Source organism: Fukomys damarensis, unplaced genomic scaffold, assembly GCF_012274545.1.
Source record: "Fukomys damarensis isolate Sample0158 unplaced genomic scaffold, DMR_v1.0_HiC HiC_scaffold_24, whole genome shotgun sequence".
NCBI lineage: Eukaryota > Metazoa > Chordata > Mammalia > Rodentia > Bathyergidae > Fukomys > Fukomys damarensis.
In genome coordinates, this window is record NW_022900936.1 from 25,588,596 (window position 1) to 25,612,561 (window position 23,966).

Here is a 23,966-nt window from a genome sequence, read left to right on the forward strand (position 1 = left end):
CTTAAATCCCTGCTTTGCCATCTAGCTGTTACGTGACCTCAGATTTCTACGCTTTGTTTTCTTTACCTTAGAAAAAGTAAGTGATACTTACTTCATGTAGTTATCAAAAGCATGAAATGATTCTACACATGTCAAGTGTTTGCACATGGTAGCATTTCACTAAATATATCTCCAATATGGGACAAGGTAAAATCCACAATATATGGCATCGAAAGAAAGATTATCAGCACACTAAGTAGTGGAAAAATACAACCGCTAGGGAAGTTTCAGCCAGTCCATGAAGCTGACCCGCAATTGTTACAGGTGTTAGAAATGGTGGAGAAAGGTATTAAGACATTTCTGATTATATTGTATAGGAGCAAGTGTTAAGTAGAGACACTGAAGGTATTTCTAAAAGACCTAAACTAAATGTCTTAGAGACACTCTAGACAGCCCTATGACAGGAAAACCACTTCTCCACACTGGAAAGCTATAGCATGTGAGGAGAGAATACACTGGATGGGATATATAGCTGATAAGATGGTACAGAAGGAAAAACATTAATTTGGAGACATCAGAATAGAAATTATTCAAACTAAAATATATAGTGGAGGGAAAATACTGAAAAAAAATAGTGTCAGGGAGTTTGGGTCAACTTACCAAATTATATATTTTAAATAAAACCAGCCTATTACAGATCAGTTATACTTCAATGAAGCTGTTTAAAAACATGAAATATAGTTAGTACCCTGAAGAAATTTATAGTCTAGCCATTAAATCAAGAGAACAAGATATATAGTATCATAAACTTGTGTCATCTTACAAACAGCAACTTAGAAAATTGAGCTCATAAATATACGCACACAGAACAATTCTTACTAATGAAATTAAATATTTGTCCATGAAAAGAATATTTTTGGAACCTTATACTTTTTCATATCTTACACTTTCCAGCATATGATATCAAATCTAATGTTACTGAAATAACATTTGAAATAACCTCTTTTAACCTTTGCAGAGTACATTATCCCAATTCACTTTTTAAACATACAATTAATTTTTAGAGAAAAAACTTTTGAGTAGATTTAATTGCCAAAATAACTACCTAGGAAATGGAAATAACCTTCAATTATGAACTGTGATCAAAGAGAGCTTTTTCATTTCTCACATTGTTTCATGAAATAACTTTCATCCCCCATCACCTTTTAAGTAACTTTGACATAACATTTTCTTTTTCAATGCTAATAAAATACTTTCACTTGAATGCAATCTAATGAGACAAGCCTTTTAGTCAATTTTAACACAAACAGATTTATATTGGAGGGAAAGTACAGGCAGGGGCTAAAATGAAGCTCTCTGGTCATGATATTATTCACATGTTTTGTTTGAAGCCAGAATTCATATGGTGCCTTGTAAGGAATTGAGGCGATTTACCAAAAATGACATGAATTAGTAATAGTGGAGCATCTATCATTAATTTATAGATGATACACAGATCTTTCTAATAAAAAAAAAGTACACCATTCTCAAAGTCTGCCTAGTTGTTCTGTACATAAACCAGCTATTGAAAGATTTAAAAAAGGAAAGTTGTCAAAAAATTTAGAAACTGTACATTATCTATCATCCGTCCCCATCTCTGAGAAAAATCTTGGAAGGCTAAACTGAATTTTATTTTAATATATTTCCTTCATTCTAAAACTCCATGGATTGCACAAGGCATCACCAGTTTAAAGATACCTTTTTACATTAAATGATCATATAGACTGTTAGAGGCATCTAATTTCAGCAACATTTGAGTTTTTGAATCATGGAAGTTAATCATAATCAGAAGGTTAAAATTTTAATATACTGTAACACACATACATATACAGACGTAAAAGCACCTTGAAAGTAAAAAAAGGCAGCCTTGATTAAATTCATCTCTGCAAATAAATGTGACTAAACTTCCAAACATAGTGTTTCACACTTGAATTTATTTACTTTCAGCTTCTTCCACACATGTACATATTTTGTAGCCAACTCCCAATAGACTATGGGAGTTTATTTAGCCAGAGGAAGTATGAATATTATTTGGTAGATTATATTTTTAATTTACTTTTAAATAATTATTTGTTTTTATTTTTTATTGAGTTTATTGGTACATTTTAGATATACAGTACAGTTGCATTCATTATAGGGATCTTGTACATTTACATGACAGGTCTTGGTTCTCATTTTTTCCCCTTATCCCTGCCCTCCCTTTTTTTTTCTTTTCCCTTATTCCCTTTCCCCTACCCTTCCCACTTTCCCTACACCTTTAGCCCTTTTCTTCCTATTTCACATTATCAATTATCTCACTAGGATCTTATGTACTACTATAGTTTTTCACACCAGAGAAACTATTCGGTATTTACACATGTGTGACTTATTTATTTCACTTAGGAGTATATCCTCAATGTGTATCCATTTTCCTATGAATTAATCTAATTTATCATTCTTTATGGCTGAGTAGTATTCCATTTTATAGAAAAACCACATCTGCTTTTTGAAATTTAGCTCTATGTGAATGCTGCCTGTCTCCCTCACACATTTACCTTAACTTAGGATCCATTTTAAAATACAATGAAATATTTTGTATGTGTAACTTATTTATAAAGTCAAAGGGAATAGATTTTGAAAATCTCAAAATTAGAAGTGAACTTCTTAAATGAATATCCCTTTCATTAAATCTATTCTGGGTTGAAATCAACTCGTCAACAAATATTGGACCTTAATATATGCAGAATATTTCATTGTACCTCCTTCAAAGGTAGAAACACAACAGAGCACTATATACCCTAAAAATATCTGAACTGAATATTAACATTTTGAACTTGAACACTGGGAGTTACTTCCTTCAATTAAATAGATGACATGGATATCTCTGTCTGAGTACCCAACATCTGGAAAGTAAAATTATTTAAGTCTAGAAGAATGGAATAGGAATGTGAAGGTCCTGGGGGCATTTGGAAAAGATAGCATCTGTGAAGGAGGAGGCTCTGCCTCTATCTGGCTGAAATATCTTGACCATGACTCATTCAGCAGTCAAATGAAGGGCCTAGAATGTAATACTACTCTGAGGGGAAACAGTGCCTCTCCCGTCATTCACTTTCAGGACCAGACTTGCCTGCTTCTGCCAGTGTTTTCACTGTTCATTAAGGTTCTCTCCATTTCCTTCTCTTCTGTTATCTTGTTTGGTTCCCATCAGTGCTTCGTGTCACACTAATTGCAATTCCCCTGAACTTCCTCCAAAGCACTTGGTGCATGTAATTTGGAAGCAAGCTCCTGAACCCCTAATGTTTGGATTGATTGTAAATTCCTCATTAGCTTACTGTAAGAGAACACATCAGAATTTAACAACTTTTTGAAGATCTCTACTATAGTTCTTTAGTTTGAAAAAAACCTGTTTTATATTGGCAACCATCTGGATTACTTTATTTTCCCCTCATTTTGATAGATTCTAGGCTAGTGTACACAAGATGAATTTTTCTGAGAAGTTTCATAGCTCACATCACACTCTTAGAGATGCTTTTGTCTCCCTAATTGGATGAAAATCATATTTGCAATGACTCATTCACTCAACTAATATTTATTAGGACTGCACTATTTGCCAAATATTATGCTAAATATTGAGAAGCAGAGATGAGTAGTTTGCCCTTGCCTGAAGGAGTTTATAGGGTCAGTTAAACATCTAAACAGAGCATCATAGTAAAATACAGTAAAGTCTGCAATAGAAGTAGTTGAATGATCATTAAGCACAGAAGGAAGGACAACATGAGGAAAGAGTTGATCCAAGTTGAGATGTTGGTAATGGGTCTTGAAGCTGGAGGAGAAGATGGTCAGTTATGAGTCCATCTCCTTGGCTCAAGAGTAGATTAACTGTAAGAACTTGTCGGGGCTTGAGAGCCCAATAACCCTCGTCTCTCACTGGTACGGACAGGGAATCTTGCTTACACTTGAACTGGAGCCAGAGATCCCTCTGACTTGTCTGCAACACTTCCCAGTTGCTTTCTAACTTTCCTGTGATATTGTTCTGTGTCATGCTAAACTACTTTGTCTGTACTTTCCTTCCTGACCTGTTCAATTCTGTTCCATTACTTTTGCTCTGTTACTAATAACTCTTAGAATGCCTGGGCACTAATTGATGATGCATCAGTCTGGCAGTGACTGCTGGTGATCCTTCTGTTTTGGAACTCTAGTATTCCAGGTCCTATGTGTCTCATCACTTGTTATTCAGGCTGGGCATGGCCATTTGAGGCCAGGGGACCCCATTACTCCCCACAAGAAGCTTGTTCGAGAAACTGTGATGTCTCTGTTCTGCTGTTCTTGCTACTGTTGCTGCTGACAGCAGATAGAGTAGGCCCTGTGAGCATTCTAGCTCAGTGTCCTTCTGCATAACGGAACTGCTATATTGGATGCTATTCTTATTCCTTAACTTGCCTGTTGACCATGCCTAGCTCTGTGGTCTACTTCAGACAGCTCATACCCATGGCTTTCTCAAAAGATTGGTGAAGCAGAGACAGAAGTATCTGGAGTTTACAAATCCTCACTTCTTCCCTTCTTCCCAGCAGTAGCCAATGACTAACTGATGATGAAAGTAGAAGGAATTCCAACCCTTTCCGCACCAGAGTTCCCCAAAGAATGAAAGGTAGGCTGGTGCTTCACCTGCAACCACACCCTCCCTTGACTTTTCCTCCTTACTCAACCTGATTTTTCTGTGCCCTTTCCAATTTCGTCTCAATGAACTATTTGTTCACCTTCTCACATCAGAATATATATTGTGGAAGCCCAACCTAGTATATCAAGTTAATTCCATACCTGGAAGTCTCTAGCAATAAAGAAGTGAAATATTTCTGCAATCTCCAAGTCAAAGGTATACCTTATTGCTTACCACACATTGAGGAAGTTCCCAAGATATTTGACATAATTATGTTTATTTTCAAGAGAAAAACATAGCTGACTCAGTGTGTGCTCTTGTCTCAAGACAACAGTAAAGTAATCTCAAAATAGACTGATTAATATTTTTCAAAGTGCAGTTTATATAATTTTATCTGTGATCAGAAATCTTTTGCAGTGCTTGAGCTGAGGTGAAGGGCAGAAGCTAATAATACACAAGCAGAACAATTCCAATACGACCAGAAAACTGGTGGACTTTAAATATCCCCCACTACAGAGTTAGAACTTTAGGCACCATGGGTATCTAAATAAGATAATGTTATGAAGAGATGCGTCTTACAACAAACAAACAAGAATGAAGTCATCATAAACTGAAGGGAATGAAGTGAGGAGAGGCTGTATAAATGGGTGAGCCATCTGCACTAGGAGATACAACTTTAACATAAGTTAAAGCTCTGGATAGAGATGTGATCATTAGGGCCTTGGTGAACAAAACAAATGGATAAAAGAAGTGTAGTTTTATGCACTGATGGAACACAGCATAAAATGCTATGGGGGTGTCAGGTCCTTAGTGTACTGGGCAGTGCACCCACATTGGAGTAATCTACTGGATCTACTGGATAACAGAATCCACTGATTCGAGTGACAAACTCATTCAGAAAATGTTACCTGGAGAGACCGTTTACCTAGAATCCATGAAGACATAATACTGAGTCTGAAACTATATAGATCAATTATGTAAAGTGAGAAAAAAATAGGCTTTCGTGATGAGAATATCATTTGTGGCTAACGGGAAAATAACATTAGCAATGAGAGAGGAAGCAAGATTGCAGCAAATTAAGGACTGTGTGAAATTTGAGAAAGTAGTGCCAGGAAAGATGGCCTTTTTTTTTTTTTCAATATTCTCCCAAGAAGATTAAACTCAAATTGAAAAATTAAATAGTAATTCATTTGAAGAGAATGTAGGTATGAGCTAAAATATATTTGAGGGTGAGAAAGATTTGGATTCACTGATAGGCTTTGGAGAAGGGATTAAAAAACAGAAATAATAGAAAGTCTGGAAAATATATTTATATTAGTGTTCTCCAGAAAAACAGCCCCAAGTAGATATGGATATGGGTGTAGATATATAAAGAGATGTATTATGAGGAATTTTCGCACTCAAAACTAAGAAGTTCCTTCATTTGCCTCTGCCATTTGCAAGTTGAAGCACCAGGCGAGTCGGGGGCATGATTCTAGTCTGAGTGTGAAGGACTGAGAGCCCAGAGAGCTAGTGGTGTGAAGTGGCTGCACAGAGAAGATGTACCCTACCTCAAACATGCAGGCGGGAAGCAAAAGAGCTTTGCTCACTCTGCATTCTATTCAAGTCCTTGGTGGCCTGGGGAGGTCTATTTAACTGCGTTCAATAATTTGAGCACTAAACTCATCTGCAACCTCGCTCTGAATCTATGTCTAATCTGGGCAACACTTGGCCCAGCTAATCTGACACACAGAATTCACTATCCCTGATTTTACAGAAAGAAGACCAAGGAACACTCTGCTTCAAGACAGGAGAGAAGATGGACAAGGATAGATAATGTGATCAGTGGCCAGAGGGCTAGGGAGAACAGTAACATATTCCCAATGACCTTTCCTCTGTTTGTATAATCAGATAAAATCAACTGCTGGAAAAGTTAGACACCTGAGATGAGAAATGTAAAATAAGCAGTATGAAGAGGACTACAAAAACTTAAGAGCAACAACAAGAAATATAAGAAGGCCATAATCAGACACAAGAAGAAGAATTATGCAATCAGGGAGGGGGATTTAGTTCAGTAATTCTGCCGCCTGTCTTGAAAGTGCAAGGACCTGAGTTCAATCCCCAGTACTCCCCCGCAGAGAGAGAGAGAGAGAGAATTGTGCAATAGTATAGAAGGTCCAGTTGTTTTCAAATAAAGGTGGAGTGGTACTGTTCCACACCACTATAAATTTCAAAACCTAAGGTACAGCACCAAGGACAAATAGTAAAGAAAAGGGATGGTTATAAATGTAAAAAGAAAAATGGGTAGATTTTTCTTTAGCAATGTTTTATCACTGTGGTAAATAGAACTGAACATGCTTTTTGAAAAAGACAAAACAAAAGAATTGAGGATGCTGGTGAAAGTGCATTTAGAAATTGAACTCCAATGTTCAAGCTGAATTGGAAAGTAGTTGACATAAAAAAATAAATGGTCAGATGCAGGAACCTGAAGGACACATCAGTCAAGGAAAGGAGTATAAAGAAATCTCCAGAGGTAGGACAATCTTTCAAAGAGCATAATGTCGTTGAGGAAAGAGCCAACAAAGGCAGAGAATGAGAAGGGATGGAGTGGAATCAGCCAGCAGGTGAGCTGTGAGAGACCAGTGGAGCTAATTAGCCAACTGGAAGCAAAGAGAGAAGGGATAAATCTAATCTTGGAAAGGCAAGACTGTAAAGCTTGCTGGAATGTGAAACACAGAGAATAATGATGAGAAGCAGCAAAGATGATACCTACGTTCCTAGCTTCTTAGCTTGGAAATGAGAATGGAAATGAGGAACAGGAAAATAGGTCTCAGTTGAGAGGAATATGAATTTAATGTTAGGTATTATGAGACATGCAAGTGAAATTTTCACTATACTAATGAAAGTACACATTTTAGGACAGAAAATGAAGTACTATGGGGTCGGGCTTCTGTTCTTAGTAACATCTGATCTTATAGATTGGCCTGTTGTTGTGAGGACACTGCCCCCATCCACAGGACTGTCTAGTTTTCCCCAGTAATTGACAACTTGAAAACTACATATAGTATTCTAGGGTGATACAAGTAAATGAAACCTAAAATATTGGCATAATGACTTAACTTGAAACACAAAATCACAGATGAAATTCAGTGTAATTATCGTGTTTTTCAAACTATTTGACCTGTAAATTGATAACTAGCAATATTATATTTTTGGGTCTGGACAGGTCACACACACTGTGGCAGGGATGGGGTAAGAGTGTGGGAAGCAAGAAGAACACACACTTTGTCATGCTTATAAAACCCATCTAGGGGCTGGGGATTTAGCTCAGCGGTTCGGCGGCCTGCCTTGCAAGCGCAAGGACCCGAGTTCAATCTCTGGAAAACAAAAAACAAAAAACAAAAAAAATCCAGCATTATCAGTCCAGATCTTCCTACATGAGTTGGGAGGATGCCCTTTGAATCAAGCACATACTTTCTAACTTTTTGTATTCTTAAAGCTCTATGCAATAAAATGCTCAGAAAATAGAAATGGTCCAAGGGCCTGATGGAGTTAATCCTTCCTTACAAAGAAAGATCAAGCTTAACATATTGCAAAATAATTTATTCATCATAAGTACATATGTATTACTAATTTATGACTGACAAATATTGTCTGTAGGGCTCTTTTCTTACCCATAGCACTGTGCAAATTGTCTTTATTAGGTCAAGTCCATGAGCTAAATCTACTAATTCTGAGATTATACAAAACTTAAGGAGATTTGCATCTTAATTCCACTAACCAGTATTTCTTTCTTTCTATCACAAATTTTCATTTTCTACATGAGTACCACCACTTGGCATACCAAAGTTTTATATTTCATCTTAGAAAAAGTAAACATCACTTTTTCCAAATGAGAATAATCCACTGTCTTTTAGTGCACTGTTCAATATTGTATTATTTCTTCCATTCAAAATACAGGTGGAATATATTATGTCACAGTTACTATTCAACTTGCTATGTTTAAAGTAATTTGTCATCTTCCTCCCTATATATTTGAAAAAACAATTCTATCCACAGTCCAGTAAAATCTTTTCTCATCACTAAGGTTATATCCTTCCTGTGATGACCAAGCACAGGTGTTTTTCAGTAGGACTTAGAAATGAAATGCTTTCCCAAGAGTGAAGAGCTCCTTACGATAATATTCAGAGTACAGTGTGTTCCAAGCACAGAACACCTGTTACTTGTTTAAATGTCTCATGAAGGGGACAGAGAAAAAATAGTTTCTTTGTGTCTCTGGGAACATCCACAAATTTAGCATTCAGTTCTTTTTTGGCCAAGTACAAGTTTGAATTACCTTAAGAGAGGCCATAGGATATAATTTCTTGAAGATCCTCTTTGCATTACAGTTTTTTCCATAAAATGATTGAGAGCAGGTGGTGGCCCAGAGAAGTGAGGGAAAGTATGGCTAACAGAAATGAAAAAATCAGATGGAAGTTAATGTTATAAATCTAGTCAAAAACCTAAAATTAAATTGGAAAACTCATCCATTTATTTTTACTGCTCATGTTTGCATTGTATCAAAGTATTTGGCCTTCTAATTTTATTTAATTCTTGGACACATGAAATCCACATAACTGGTTTTTAAATATTGAAAAACCACTCTTTCTGGGCTGGGGATTTAGCTCAGCGGTTCGGTAGCTTGCCTTGCAAGCACAAGGACCCGAGTTCAATCCCCGGTACCAAAAAAGTAAAAAATTAAAAAAAAATAAAAAATAAAAGAAAGAAAGAAAAACCACTCTCTGTATGAAGATGCTATTGACCAACTCTCTTTAGGAAGTAGACTGGCTTTATATTATTTTTCCTATATTTTGAGATGAACTCAATCTAAATGCTCCCCCCATGCAGCAACCCAATCTTTCTTGCATTAACATTAGAATAAAAAATAAAACATATTAGTCTAACACTAATTTATTATGTGTCTTGTTGAGTATAGTTATTATTGCTGAAAACCTAGGAATACTGTAGTTGTTTTAGAAGCAAACGTTCTTAGTAAGGAGTGATGGCAAACCTTTGGCACACGAGCTGCAGCAGGCTCTTTGCATTCTGAGAGCTCTAAAATGTTCTCCGTCACCACTAATGACTATTATTAGTACGTTGCAGTAGTACACACACAAGTGAGAACTTCCTAAATACATGTGCATAAGTTGCATCTATTTACCCAAGTGTGTGCACCAACACCGATCCATACTCATACCCCACTCAGTGTTCAGGCTAAGATGTGGGGCTAAGCACCCGCACTTCTTCAGCATTTCCCTGTAAGGAAATGAAGTATCAAAGTAAAACACCTGTCTCCATATTTTGGGCTTCTGTGACTTTTATGCTACTGTTTATTAATAGCCACTTTATGACTAGTTTTCCAGGCTTCTGGGACTCAATTTGTAACTGTAGACATATTCGTATGAAGAGAATTCAGTCAGCAGTCAGTGTTAAGCAAGTCCCATATTTACAAAACTTTTAGAAATGAGTAAATTATTGTTTTTCAGATCCTCATGTGCTGGGCTCAGAACCAGCCACTATATTCGCTAAATATTTTTTTAATGATAGGCTGAACAACTAACATTCACCTGTGGTTTGATCTCATCCTAAGTGTTGGTCGTGCTGGGGACTGACCAAGGAAAAGCACTTTGGAATCTGCCCCACCTTCTCTTCTTTTCAACCTGATTCACAGCAGGAGCAAGTGCAAAAATTACGGGAGCATCCAGCCTCCAAAAAACTCTTCATTGCTGCTGCAGTTCTTACCAAGGAATGAAAGAATATGAAATGTACAATGTTTAAAAACGTATGACTTCGTTTTTCCTATTGTTCATGTGTGTGTGCCCATGTGTGTTTGGGAGGGTGGGATTGGTTGTTTTGTTTTGTTTGAGGCTTTTCATCAATGCTGCATGAAAGCTTGTGTTAAATTTTAACTTTAACTTGCCTTTTTCCAAACACAGACATATCCTTACTTTTGTGGGAAATAAACAATAGATATTTTGAACAATGTTGAGCACATAGTTAATGTATGATATGGATAAACAAAACGTTTATGGATAGAATTGTGAAAATGCCAGGAAATGTCAACAATTAAAATAAAAGCTATAGAAATTATTATAAAATTATAGTTAGCCATATTGAAACTCTTCCCAGGAAATAATTCAAGCAAATGATCGGAATACCTTAAATTTCATCAAGGAAGCAGATATTTCTCAGAAATTTCATTACAAAGATTTAAATTTAAAATGTATGTGATATCTTATGAAGAATAATGAAATAATAGAAAAAATACACAGTAATATACAAGGCACAGCACGAGCACCTTTCTCATCCAAGTTTTAATATGTTTTGGTATAATGATAGATATCAATAGTCTCTTTGAATAATAAAGGAAAAATAAAAAATTGTCTCTGTATTTTCAGAACTGTTCAGTGATGAAGGTTTGCATGCTGCCCAACATGAGCATTCTGTGTATTCTAGCAATCACCTACTTACACAGAAATGTGCCATTAGGCTAAGATAATGTGACAACAGTGACCACAAGAGCAGTTAGCTAGAGTGGTGGTGCATGCTTGTAATCTCAGCTACTTGGAAGCCGGAGGCAGAAGAGCAAGTTCAAATGCTACTTGTGGAATTTAGCAGAATTCTGTCTCAAAATAAAATAAAAACAGCTGGAGGTGTACCTCAATGGTGGTCTAGCATGCGCAAGCCTTTGGTTTAATTCCCAGTATAAAAACAAAGCAACTCCAACTCAGGACTTACCAGAACTATTTTGATCTTTACTTATTTTATTTGTTTCCTAGTAAAACAAGATTACTTTCAGCAAACAATAGAAATATTCCAATTTATTTAATAATAATATTCCCAAGTAATAAATTATAAATTATTATGTTTTAAAAATATTTTAACAAGTATTTTTAATAAGAATATGTCCCTCAAAAATCTGATTGCTAAATATGATTTTAGGTTGATGGAGTCAAACTATTTCTATGCCTTTTCCTCTCCAAATCCAACCCCTTAAAATCCAGGAATACCTGCCTTGCAAGCACAAGGACCTGAGTTTGATCCTCAGTACTAAAAATAAAAATCCAGGAATATAAGACAGAAACAAATAAAAACAAGTTGAATATCTTTTAAAAAATTAGTAGACATCTATAATCTCAAGCCACAGTGCTTGAAAAATTAAGTAAACAGAAGCATGCTAAATAACTTAGAGAAGAACAAGATCTTGCAGGTAGATATACTAACATTTTAGTTCCATAAAGGCCTTGGAAAGACCTAGGAATTACAATTTTGAGATATCAACCAGAGTTTTAAGAAACTGGATAGAGAGTGATTAACCCTAAGATCTGCTTCCCACCCATTCTGAATACCTTCAGGTGCTCAGCACTTTCTGTTGTACCCACAAGCAGTAGGCACAGAGAACTGCCGAATACCATATAGAAAGAAATGACACTAAGCAAAAGTTTCCCAAACTCTTGACCCTGAGCCTTCCTTTTGCATCAAATTCCAAAAAGTGGATGACTAAGCCAATAACCTATAGGTAGGTATAAGAGAGAGGCACAACCTCATAGAAAACTTCAGAAGAAAACAGACACAGAAGATGGCGGACCAGCCAGTTACAAAAGGCATAAGGTCAGCAGTGCAAAAATGTGTCCCACACTAAGCTTCCTATTCACTTTTTAATCCCTTGATCACAATTGAATATAAATGCAAAGATTGTAGAAAACCTCTAAAATTAAAATGAGAAAAGAATCCTAACAAATTCAGGGAGCAGTAATTAGTATCTCTGGAAATATAAGAGAGGTATTGAACCCATGATAAAAAGCCATAATGTATAAAAAGGAGAACTGGTGAAATAAGAAATAGATATGAGAGAATTAAAAACTCAACAAAAGTGTTGGAAAATCAAAATATAAAAACATAACCAATGGGAAAGAAAAAATGTTTAGCCAATAGCCCTAGCATCTACTAGAAATTCTGTAGAGAAAAATCACAATTCTCCTTTTCCTGAAGGATGTAAATCTCTAGACTAAACAGACAAAGAAGACATATCACAAATGTGTAAATCTATAAATAAAATGAGAGAGAGAGAGAGAGAGAGAGAGAAAGAGAGCTCTCAGAGATAAAAAGAGAGTAAAAGCAACAAAGAAAGCTAGAGGGTCAGAACAACGCATTTACAAGCTTTACGTAAGATTCTCCAAGCATCTATACTGATTGTTTACATCCATCCATACTCAGCTATGTATAAAAATGAAATCAGGGCATTATGCAATATGGTTCAAAAAGTTACTTTGTGTCTTCTTCTCTTAAGAAGTTAATAGTATGCTATAACTAAAATTGGAGAAAAACCAAGAAAGTACAACTTAGGACAAAGAAACAGGGATTCCAAATTGAAAAAAAGTAAAAGAAATTCCGAGGTTACTACATGTCCAAGAATACAGCTAGACGATGTCTTCTCACAAAGAACAGCCATTCCAGAGTGGATGGAAGACAGCGGGATGGATGACTTCACAGGAAACAAAAATTAAAGAGAAATGAATACATCGTCACATACTGACTACTCAGAAATGTGAATGAGTCAATATAATATATAGCTATTAAAGGTGTATGATGACTTAGCCATAAGTTCAATGTAAACCAAAGAAACTAAAAAAGTTTACAGTTACTAATTCCAGGAAGAGATCAAATAAGAATACAATCTCAGTACAGTCTGCTGGTCAACTTAGCAGGGAATAGAATTTACATTAGTTATAATAACAATAATACTGACTATGGATTTATCACTAAACTATGATAGAGTTAATGTTTAAAATTAATAATGAAAATAAAATAATTCCATACAGTATTTTGAAATACATAGTTAAATACCAAAACAACTAAGAGAGATGACAGTTTTTGTCCCCAAGGGGGAATCATTGTAGTGAAAGAGCAACTAGTAGGCTGGGCAGGTAAGAAAGGGATGCTACTCTAAGCCCTTTAACAATAGTTTATTTTTGTATATGATAAAAATTAAATTTTAAAATCATTGTTAAATTCATTTTTAAAAAATGAGTAAGAACTAATTTCTAGACATGCACAGTTAAGGACTGGACTCTAAGACCATGAAAATACAAGTATGTCAGAAATTACTACTTGAAAAAGAACTTCTTCACTTATTAGAATTATTATTTTTATACACTCACCATATCACTGAGGGATAGACATAGAATGAAACAGAAAACATCCTTTCCTTCATGCCATTTATATCTTGTTTAAAGACAGAGTAAATTTTTTTATTACAATTTGAAGGGGTAAAAAGAGAGAGGGAGAGGGAGAGACAGACAGCAAGAGAGAGAGAGAGAGGGAGAGGAAAAGGAGGAGGAGAAAGGAGAAGAAGAAGAAGAAGAAGAAGAAGAAGAAGAAGAAGAAGAAGAAGAAGAAGAAGAAGAAGAAGAAGAAGAAGAAGAAGAAGAAGAAGAAGAAGAAGAAGAAGAAGAAGAAGAAGAAGAAGAAGAAGAAGAAGAAGAAGAAGAAGAAGAAGAAGAAGAAGAAGAAGAAGAAGAAGAAGAAGAAGAAGAAGAAGAAGAAGAAGAAGAAGAAGAAGAAGAAGAAGAAGAAGAAGAAGAAGAAGAAGAAGAAGAAGAAGAAGAAGAAGAAGAAGAAGAAGAAGAAGAAGAAGAAGAAGAAGAAGAAGAAGAAGAAGAAGAAGAAGAAGAAGAAGAAGAAGAAGAAGAAGAAGAAGAAGAAGAAGAAGAAGAAGAAGAAGAAGAAGAAGAAGAAGAAGAAGAGGAGGAGGAGGAGGAGGAGGAGGGGGTGGAGGTGGAAGGGGAAGAGGAAGAGGAAGAAGGGGAGGAGTGGGGGGGATTGTTCGACTGATGAAATTAGATGTGAAATATTCTGAAGACCCAAGTAACCACTTAAAAGTTGACCACATTTTAAAATGTATAATGTAGGAATATTCAAGTTTTATTTTAAAACATATGCATTGGAATGACACAAAAAAGAAAAGAAGAACTCAAATTTACATTTCTAAAAATTTGGACAAGAAAATCAAACACTCTTCTGTCAAATACTTTGGGACAATCTGACCCTAAACCTAATTGAATTCTCTTTGGGGAGAAAAGAGACAACAAGCAAAAGTATTAATGTATCAGTAGATGAAGGCTGTTATTTTTTAAAGCCTAGACTAAAGTTAACATAATAGTATACTGTTATATGAACAAGGTGAATTAAAATATACTACACTTCCCCACAAAGAGCAAATGTTATTATCAGAAGGTCTCTATCTCCTAGCTCTGTGTGCTAAAATCATCTGAGCTTTAATCAACAATATCATTGTATAGTACCATTCATTTTTGCATACTATGCAGCTATGATGGTATGAATATTGTTATTCCAAAATTTTCATTTCACTTATTCATTCTTTTAATAGCTGAGCACTGAGATGTATCCATCATTGTCCACAAGTTGGAGATCCTTGGTAATCAGGACAAACACCTTGCTGTCATTCAGCTCACATTCAAAGTGAAAAGACTAAATGATGAACAAGTCAACAAAAGTCTTCAGAGGGCTGGGGACGCACTTACCTAGCATATGAAAGGTTCAGGGTTTGATCTTCAGCACTGCAAACAGCAACAATTACAACAACAGCAACAAACCCTTCAGCAAGAGATAACCACTGTAACAAAATACACAAAGAGATGAAAATGTTAACTAAATGGAGCAGGTCAAGAAAACACTAAGAGCAATGTGTCATACAGTAACATCATTTGATCTGTTCATACCTATTGTATATGGGTATAACCTTGACCAAGAAATTAGTTGTTTTTTTTTAATCTTGAAATAATTAGACAAATAATCATTTTTCCCCCCATGGTCCAACATAGAAAACATTTATTGTGCTGGCCACTGGATTTTCTCCTCCAAGAGTTGAGCAGGCTTTTAACTTTTCTTTCAGTCACCTGGAGAAGAACTTCATGACTTTTGATGCAGCTCACATGTTATTTGTTTCTTGTAAAATCTCTCTTGGGATTCAACTTGTCTAATGGCCTAGACTTGTGATTTTTTTATGGTCGCAAAGGACTGTACTCTGAATGGCTACCCTAAAAGTGCTCTTATTGCAGATTAGGTGCTTTTTTTTTCTGCTACCTCTCTTCACTAGGACAGAACATTAAAAAATTCTCCTGCAGGTCAGCCTTTCCGGTTTTGCAGTGTGACATGACTTCTTATTGAACTTTGGTCCCCAAGGGAATTGGATGTATTCAAAAATCCATTTTACTAGCAAAATAAATCTCATTTTACTCTTGTGGGTTTTGTAACATTGATGTTAGATTTAATTAAAAGTGAAGAATTCCTAAAAATGATTTTTGTGGGTTGTTAATTTTATGTTCTTATGCAATTACTATAATATAATAAGTAGCTGATTTTCTGAAACATTGGATAACAAGACAAGTGTAAATCATATTCTGTACAAAAGATGCTGAATAGAAAGGCAAAGAGTTGGGTTTTCAGAGCTTTATAAACTACCTACATGAACACAGCCCACCACAAGTGCTCAGGCAGTGGCTCCTGGGCATGTCATCTGCTAATGGGCTTCATAACCCCAAATTCTTCTCTGTGGTTTCATGAGGAAAGTACTCATGATCTCATTTAGGTCTCCCTGTAGTGTCTTTGCCACAAAGTATAATCTTTTCTCATCTGGGGTCTTTTCAAAATGCAAGCTAGCCTGCACTTTTCTTTTCTTTTTACAAGCTGGATCCCAGGTCGCCAATGCTGTCTCCCGCTGTGTTGAACATCTGTTCAGAGACTTTCTACTTATTTTTCTTTCCCCACTTGCTTTCCCACTGGTTATTTCCCACACCAAAACTACTTGACAAAATGGAGTTAGCAGCATTAGTTTGTATGCTCTTGGGGCCCAGGTCTTTTACATTCTACAATATCCCACAGCACATAGAACAGTGTTCTGTACAGAGTGGGATTCAGTAATATTTGTTGAAAGAAAAAAAAAAAGATGAATGGAGGCTTCTTTTTTTGTTGCTTCTGTAAGTTAGATTCAATATATATAAGGTTTATCATTGAAACCAGATATATTTTTTTTTCTGTGCCTAAAAACGGCCAATTAGAAAAAATGCTCGTCTTTTTTTATTAGAAGAATTTACACCCTAAATATCCAGACCTAACCATAAGCAGCCAGAATTCCAAATGTGACCCTGAGAGCCTCTTCTTCAATATCTGGCAATGGTGTTAGAGTCTCAAATTTATACCGGCTCCATTGCAAATAGGAATTCCCATGGGATATGTGGCTCCCCACATCCACTGGAAATATTGCAACCTCCTATAAGTTCTCAAGGTTTCTAGGAGTTGATTGGTAAATCTGGCAGTTAATCTACTAGTGACTGAATCCAAAATTTTATTTTGTTTTGTTTTTTGGTACCAGAGATCAAACTTGGACCCTTGCTCTTGAGAGGCAAGCAACAGAACGACTGAGCCAAACCCCAGCCCTGAATCCAAGCTATTTAGTTTGCTACCTTAAGGGAAATCTGCATCTCAAGAAATCACCAAAGCTTTATTTATTATTCCAGCAATGCACTTTGATGGGTGTCTTATAGAGGGAATATAACTGTGCTTCCCTTCAGGCATGGGATATCAGGATTTTGATCTTATTCTAGGGTTTCTTTGACACAAATTGAAGAAAAATGATAAGAATTACATGACAAATTAATGCAATTTGGAACAGTTCCTGGGCATTAAGAGATGGAAGCCAATGGGTGTATGTTTCCCCCTTTTCTGAGCTGATGATTTTGAGATATGTTGTATATAGTTCAGGCTGATCCACAGTATAGAGTGACCAAGTTGATAATGCATCTGGGGCCATTTCCTCTCCTTTTAGATAGTTCTCTGCCTGTCCCTTATTCTTGTCCCCAGGAAATCACACTCCCAAATATGCTAAGCAAATAATCTTTGTCCAAGTCCAAGGATCTGCTTTTAGGGGATCCCAGGCTAAGGCAGTGACTAAAGAGTCATTCTGTGCCCATTCTATGAAAACTTGAGTTAGAAAGGCACAAGCTTCACCACCTGGAAATGGTATGCTTCTCTACAGAATACTGAGAATACGAGAACATTACACCTACCACCTCTCACCAACCTTTGGCTTGTATGCATTCCCCTGATCTTTTTCACAATGTTGTCAGGATGACAGTGGAGACAAATTCCCACAAATAATTTTGAGGGTGTTTTCCCCCATTGCTTATAATTAAAAGTTGTTTAAGTGTCCAGGAAGGTATACAGATGAAAATGTAGAGGGCTATGTACATGAATATGTCATATTTCTAGCCCTCTCTTGGAGTTGATTGTTTTGAAAATGACATTCAATTTCAAATATTAGTAAGTAGAGCTGGCAAAGTAATTTAAGTGGCATGTTCATTATTAAACCCTGAAATGTCTGTAAACCACACAATGCTATCTTTTGCATCTTCAGCATACTTCACATATATCAGAAATTTTCCAAATGAGACAATATTTAAAGTACATAGCACAACATAAAGCCCGTGATAAGCTTTCATTAAATCTTGGTTTCCTCCCCCTACTACCACAGCAGTTTGTTTCCTTTCTCCAGCTCTGTGGAAAAGAACTGAAAAAATAGAACTTTCTGTATAAGACAAATGTTCAGAAGTTTGCATTTCATTTTTGGCAGTGTTGTTAATGTCAGTGAGCTTCTCCAGAAACCTGTATTGATGTTATTTTAATATTTGAAATGGTTCATTTGGCAAACAAAAACAGTACCAATAGATTTGATTCTGTGGCCTTTTGCCTGGATAATGGATGTACAACTAGGTTCTAACTGGATTTTCTTATTCTCATATTCTGGGTTTTTAAAATTCAGATAGCATATGCAAAAAATGATGGGACATTTAAGGTACCTGCCATTGTATCATCTTTAGGGACCAAGAATATTCAGGGCCCCAGATTCCTTGGAAATTCTTTTGTCACTTTCTCTTTTCCTCCAACTTTTCACTCAACACCCAGGAAGTGTATTCCTCTGCCAACATCTACCAAGAGCTAGGGCAGAAGAGTTAAAACTCTCAGACTGAAAGCTTTGGTGGTGTATAAATGCATATCCTTTTCTGCCTTTAACTTCCTGGCACCTAGGATATGTTTGTTCACTTATAACCAGTCTATTTACATTGTAGTGTCTGCAAGGACTTGCATAGCATTTCCATTTGTGCTTAGAATAAGGTTTATCCTTTCCTACGTTCCAGAATATAGTCAATCCCAGACTTCAATTGAATGTCAAATTTTGATTTTGTTCAAAGCTGGCATTATGCTGTAGGATCCCCTCTCATGATCCTGGGTGGTAGTTGCAGCTATAGTTCAACACTATATCATGAGGGTAAACCATGATATTAGGTAGGGTACTGTACCACTAATGTATGATGTTTGGTAGCTTCCGTGTATGAGATGAATGTTGACTTACAATCTTTCCAATTTGCAATGGATTTTTCAGGGACAGCCTCACATAAGTTCAGGAGCAGCTGTATACGGAGCCGTGGAAAAGTCTAGTTATTTTTACTTAAACTGTCACTTCCAATTGAACATAATATCACTTTGTTAAAATCTAGTATTTCTCTGTGATCTACTTTCCTGCTTGGGGGAATATTTCAAGATTTAACAAACACTTGCAGGAGGTTCACTGGAGCGCCACTCTTGCCCATGATACAAGCACGGATTACCTCTTTTACTTTGCAAGGTATTCTCTTATAGTGATACTATCTCTAGCTCAATCAGAAAAATGTGGTTATCGTTAACAGATGCTGATAAGATTGTGGGGGAAAAGGAACCCTTTACCTTGTTGGTGGGAAAGTAAACCAGTGTGGAGATTCTGAAAAAAACTAAAAATAGAAATTCCATTCAACCCAGCTATTTCTCTTCTAGGTATCTTCCCAAAAGCACTAAAGACATATTACAGAGATACATGCCTACCAATATTTATAGCAGCAAAACCTATAATACATAAGTTTGGAAAAGGTATAAGTCTATCATTAGATGAATGGGTAAAGAAAATGCAGCATTTATACACAATGTAGTAAAACTGAACCATTAAGAAAGAAACTTGAAGCATTTGTAGGTAAATGGATCCCACATAAGACCATAATATTATGTGAAATAAGTCAGACATACAAAGTTAAATATTGAATGGTTTCTCTTATGTGAGAAATCCCCCCGCCTTAGAATCCTTGTTGCAAACATCATTGCAATACATGACTGCATTGAGGTTTCAGCATTAAGTACACTTCTCAAAGCCATATTCTTTTAGAAGTCTTTGTAGCGCAAATAATGACTTTTACTAAATAATTCTGTACTTTCCAGGGTATATGAATAGTATCAATTTTTTAATTTTGTTTTTCTGGCAATATGTTTTACCATCTGAAATATAATTATTTCTATATGAATTGTGTTAAGAGAACCAAATAGACTCAAACAGAGTTTATACATGTAATTGCTGAAAGCTTTGAGTGCATAATACAGCCTATTAAATGAATAATTGATCTGATGGGTTTGATTTGGTCTTAATGACCCAACTTATAATGTCACTATAAAATAGAATAATTTCCAAGGTGAATTTTCAAAATATCATAAGTACTCAAAGGTGAATATAATCAACATGATCAATTTTAAACTTATTAGACCTATTCATTCATAATTTACACATAGAATGACTGTGCATTAAAAGCACAGATTGTTCTATCACCATGAGTATTGCTCAAAAGGTATCCTAGGAACAGACTTACTTAAGTGATTAAAATCGGCACAGATTATTTGGCCTCCTCCCAGACCTTCTGATCAGAATCTGTGGGGCTGGAAACTTAGATTTTACATTTTAACAAGATCCTGGATTGGCTCTTGAAGATATTAATGTGTGGGAGCTACTTCTCTAAAATCCAACCCAAAGTAAGTTTAAAACTCTTGATTGGTAGTAGGGAACTGTCAATTTGTTTTCCACAGAATCTGTTACATTGAGGTACTCCATAGACAGAATCAGCACATTTTGTGCAGAGTAAGATTCTTTTATTTGCTAAAGTAAATAATAGCAAAATTAAGAATGAGCTATAAATTGTACTAAATGCTGATAACTTGAAATCTCCAAAATGGAATAAATTACTGACTATTGCACTTTAAATGGACATTAAGAGTGTTCCAAATTACCAAATGTTTTGCCATTTTGATAAATTGGTTTTAATTTTTTATCAGACTATATTTAAGTACACCGCAGCAACATGTGCCAGACAGTTCCATTAGGCCTTTTCAATTGCATTTATTTTCCTTAATGTATAAACTATATAAACTAAAGATAGTTTGAAAAGCATGGTGCTTAACTCCATCACACTGCTGAGAATAGTTTGCTCTAGTTTGGGCACTGGGTGCTCATTATCAACCATAGGAAAAAAAAATGAAAATATAAGGTAGAGGGTTTTTATTCTTCAATTCAATTTTGCAAACATTGCTCAGGGACACAAAGAGAAAAATCAAAATTGTACCTGGTTAAAGTGAGACAATCTGATGGGGAAATGAGAAGTGATTTGGACTGCTTTATGCAAAAGAGAAGAAAAAAAGCATAATAAAGGCACTCAAGTCCTAAGAGTCTAAGGAAAGCATAATTAACTCCTTGGCACTGGGAGGTACACTTTCCCTGAGCGTTGTTTGCTGCCAGTAAAGGACATGCCTGGAACCACTGGCCAAGAAGAGTTACAGGCATTTTCTCTTACTTTAAAATATTCATGTTTCAGCTACAACACTGCATATTTTCATTAGACAGATAGGAAAAAAATAAACTTCTTCTTTCTGCCCTCCCTGGCATAAGAACCCTACATAACTCCTTCAGTTAACAAATCTGATAATTTTAATTACAATTATAGACAGGGCACTGAGTATTTCAAAATTGGCTCATCATATGAGTTTGTTGTTTGGAGAATGTTTTTGTCCATTTACATTTGATTGATGTGTTTTAACAGAATATCAAATACAATGGGGAAAACTACGACAATTGTGGAGGGATCAGTCCGTCGAAACATGCTTCTTTCCTAAACTGCGAGTTAAAATATGCAAATAGCACTGATCAGAGTTTTGAGGGCTTTTTACACCCTAAAAGCACCTCACTAGTGATTAGATATTGAAAACAGAGAAGGAAATGTGAATGCAAAATACATGTGATAATATACAAATTATACAGATGCTAAATCATTTTCAATTTTTCTTCTTTCTTTTCTCTTTACTGAGAGGTATTTCCTTTCACTATTGCATAAAATCCAAAATAGTTTCAGAAGAGACAGATTTAATGTTGTCCTCAGACTCAGAATAAAGGAAGAAAAAAAGTCATATATGTCTTTTCCATTTTTAGTGTGTCATTATTGATACTGGCTGCTTTGTGTATCAAGAATCAACAAGCAAACATTCTGTTGCATAAACTACATATTTGAAGAGTTGGCTAATGACTGACAATTCAATACTACCCTCAAAGTAGGTGTATATTGTTAATGTTCTAATACTTTCTTATAAAACACTCTGTTTTATTATTTAAATGTTTTCTTGCAGTTTACTTATCCTGCACATTTTAGCTAACACCTCCAGAAACAAGCCTTTCTCCCTACTACCACCAAATGTCATAAAAAATATACCAAACATAAACATACAAACTTGTGTTGGTCCATTCTGTTGCTATAACAAAATGCTTGACTTGGGGCACTCTGTAAAGAAAAAAGTTGATTTAGTGCACACAGTTTTAGAATGGAAGTCTAAGACTGGAAGACTTCACCGGCTCACCCTCTGGTGAGGGCAGGATGCATGCCAGAAGTGTTAAGAAGAGATCACAAGGCAAATCAGGAAGCCAGGGGCAAGCTTTCTCTTTTTATAACAATTCATTCTGAAGAAGTAACTCACTTTGTGAGACCAGCATTAATCCCTTCCAAGGGCAACGCCTCCACAATATAATTACTTTTCATTAGGTCTCAGGTATTAAAGGTTCCATCACCTCTCAAAATGACCACACTGAAGCTTTCTGTACATTAACCTTTGGGGAGCAGAACCACACTGAAACATAACACAAGCATTTTCTCTTTTGCTATGGAAGCCAACACAGTGCTTTATACCTGGCTAATATTTGACAAATGAAGGGTGAATTGAAATTATCTATTGTCTTTCTGTAACAGTTTGGCATATTAAATAATCATGAATTCTATAGTCACCACTTTGCCCATAGAATAGATTCTTTATCAGTCTGCTTTATAATATTCTATTACCATTAACAAAATGTATATATTATATATGCTCTGTCATTAAACTATACTTAATAATGTACAGTACTTCTTTGTTAAAAAATATTGGTAGTGATCATTTGGGAAGTGCTGAATTTATTTTTTAAATTTGCATGATTATTACATTTTTTTCAATAAAGGATCGTATTATTTAAATTCAAAATGTGATATTGGTTCTGTAGAGTAAACAACTCAATAATAATGATCCACTTAATATTTTAACAGAACTTAACAGTTTTCAAGGTTTTATCTGGATTACCTCCTTTTATTCTTATAATGTCCACTTGTAACATATACAACACTGAATAATTTTCAATTAAGTAGTACTAACAGTAATTATACATTAATCTACTCGTATACTGAAAGGGAAATACACTTTAAGAATTACTCCTACTTATGCTGGACTTATGTGAATTTTAACTAAATGTGACATTCCATTCTTCTTAAGAATTTCGTTCTATATTTGGCTTTGTTTTGTTTAAAGAAGGGAAGGAGTCCTTACTTCAAACATTCTGAAATGATGGGAATTGTCTATAAGTGCATTTTTTCAATTTTACAAATAATTTGTCTGAATTAAATTTTAATATAGGCATAATAATATATAACTTTACTGACCAAATTTCTAGCAATAATTAAGCTCAGATTTTCTCTTATAAACATTTATAAGTACTGGGAATCAAGGATATAATGCAGATTAAATGGGGGATAGGGTACAAATTCTGTAAAAAATTTTAATTGTGTATTTTCATTTTAGTGGATATCTTTAAAAATTCATTTTTTTCAGATTAAATATGTAAATCCATGGTTTTTTTTCTTCATTAAGCTTATTGGTACATTTTAGGTATACAGTATAGTTACATTCATTATTGGGATCTTGTACCTTTACATGACAGGTCTTGGTTCTCATTTTTTCCCCTTGTCCCTGCCCTCCCTCCACCCCCTCCTGCCCTCCCCATTTACAAACACTTTATTTCCCTTTTTTCAGTTTCTCATATTTTTTCTTTTCCCTTATTACCTTTCCCCCACCC